Source organism: Hemibagrus wyckioides, linkage group LG26 (assembly GCF_019097595.1).
Source record: "Hemibagrus wyckioides isolate EC202008001 linkage group LG26, SWU_Hwy_1.0, whole genome shotgun sequence".
NCBI lineage: Eukaryota > Metazoa > Chordata > Actinopteri > Siluriformes > Bagridae > Hemibagrus > Hemibagrus wyckioides.
In genome coordinates, this window is record NC_080735.1 from 10,642,620 (window position 1) to 10,645,390 (window position 2,771).

Here is a 2,771-nt window from a genome sequence, read left to right on the forward strand (position 1 = left end):
GAGAGAGCTTATCTCTGACTCATGCACTACTGTACAAGTTTGAACAAGATGAGGGGCAAACATCTTTAAGAGAGAGAGAGAAAGACCCTCGAGGCAGTGTGCACTTACAGTTCTGCATTTTGTTTTCACTCAGACGGGTACAGTAAGGTAAAAATCACTATCCACAACTCTGAGTTTTATACTATTACTATTATTATTCTTTCAAATGATTATTTTATATCTATATTATATATTATATCTATATACTATATTTTATATTATTTTATGGAAATCCAAAAAGTGAGAAAATAATTGAAACTTTAAAACTAAAATCTGCCTAATCACCTGTTTAGGAGATTGACAAAATATCTTTTTAGAATATAGTTTTAGTGAATTTTTGTGAAGGTTTTGCTTTTGACAGGAAACCTGATGTATTCATATCTTTTAGTTTTACTTTAGGAGGAATTCCAAGACAAATAGACAAAAATGATAGATAGATCAAAAATCCTCCTTTAATAAAAAGTCTACAGCTATAAAATAAAAATAATTCTACACTGATCCTTCATGCAATTTCTTCATATTTAAACACATTCTTTTTCTCCCTCTTACCTTTCCCCGAAACTCCTGATCCTCCCTCTGCGTTCACAATCTTGGTTGTGATTAATCTGTCCATTCCATGTTCACTATTTAAAAGCAAAACATTGTGAGATTTTCCAGAAAGATCTCCAAAAATAAGCAAAAACATCGCATCAGATATAGATTACTCAAGAACATTATCATTATCACAAATATCTGTTCAACTGGATGTGATACAATAAAAAAAAAATAGATAGATAGATAGATAGATAGATAGATAGATAGATAGATAGATAGATAGATAGATGGATGGATGGATGGATGGATGGATGGATGGATGGATGGATGGTGATAGATAGATAGATAGATAGATAGATAGATAGATAGATAGATAGATAGATAGATAGATGGATGGATGGATGGATGGATGGATGGATGGATGGATGGATGGTGATAGATAGATAGATAGATAGATAGATAGATAGATAGATAGATAGATAGATAGATAGATAGATAGATAGATGGAAAGATGGATGGATGGATGGATGGATGGTGATAGATAGATAGATAGATAGATAGATAGATAGATAGATAGATAGATAGATAGATAGATAGATAGATAGATGGATGGATGGATGGATGGATGGTGATAGATAGATAGATAGATAGATAGATAGATAGATAGATAGATAGATAGATAGATAGATAGATAGATAGATGGATGGATGGATGGATGGATGGATGGATGGATGGATGGTGATAGATAGATAGATAGATAGATAGATAGATAGATAGATAGATAGATAGATAGATGGATGGATGGATGGATGGATGGATGGATGGATGGATGGATGGATGGATGGTGATAGATAGATAGATAGATAGATAGATAGATAGATAGATAGATAGATAGATAGATAGATAGATAGATAGATAGATGGATGGATGGATGGATGGATGGATGGATGGATGGATGGTGATAGATAGATAGATAGATAGATAGATAGATAGATAGATAGATAGATAGATAGATAGATAGATAGATAGATAGATGGATGGATGGATGGATGGATGGATGGATGGATGGATGGTGATAGATAGATAGATAGATAGATAGATAGATAGATAGATAGATAGATAGATAGATAGATAGATAGATAGATGGATGGATGGATGGATGGATGGATGGATGGTGATAGATAGATAGATAGATAGATAGATAGATAGATAGATAGATAGATAGATAGATAGATAGATAGATAGATAGATAGATAGATGGATGGATGGATGGATGGATGGATGGATGGATGGTGATAGATAGATAGATAGATAGATAGATAGATAGATAGATAGATAGATAGATAGATAGATAGATAGATGGATGGATGGATGGTGATAGATAGATAGATAGATAGATAGATAGATAGATAGATAGATAGATAGATAGATAGATAGATAGATAGATAGATAGATAGATAGATGGATGGATGGATGGATGGATGGATGGATGGTGATAGATAGATAGATAGATAGATAGATAGATAGATAGATAGATAGATAGATAGATAGATAGATAGATAGATAGATGGATGGATGGATGGATGGATGGATGGATGGATGGATGGATGGTGATTGATAGATAGATAGATAGTTAGATAGATAGATAGATAGATAGATAGATAGATAGATAGATGGATGGATGGATGGATGGATGGATGGATGGATGGATGGATGGTGATAGATAGATAGATAGATAGATAGATAGATAGATAGATAGATAGATAGATGGATGGATGGATGGATGGATGGATGGATGGATGGATGGATGGATGGTGATAGATAGATAGATAGATAGATAGATAGATAGATAGATAGATAGATAGATAGATAGATAGATAGATAGATAGATAGATAGATAGATAGATAGATGGATGGATGGATGGATGGATGGATGGATGGATGGATGGTGATAGATAGATAGATAGATAGATAGATAGATAGATAGATAGATAGATAGATAGATAGATAGATAGATAGATAGATAGATAGATAGATAGATAGATAGATAGATGGATGGATGGATGGATGGATGGATGGATGGATTGGTTAATTAATTAAATGATTGATAGCTGGATTTTAATTTAAGCCAGTTGAGACACCCTAAAGTTTAACTAATGTAAGAAATAAATGCAGAGCTGTTTAACAATATTATATAT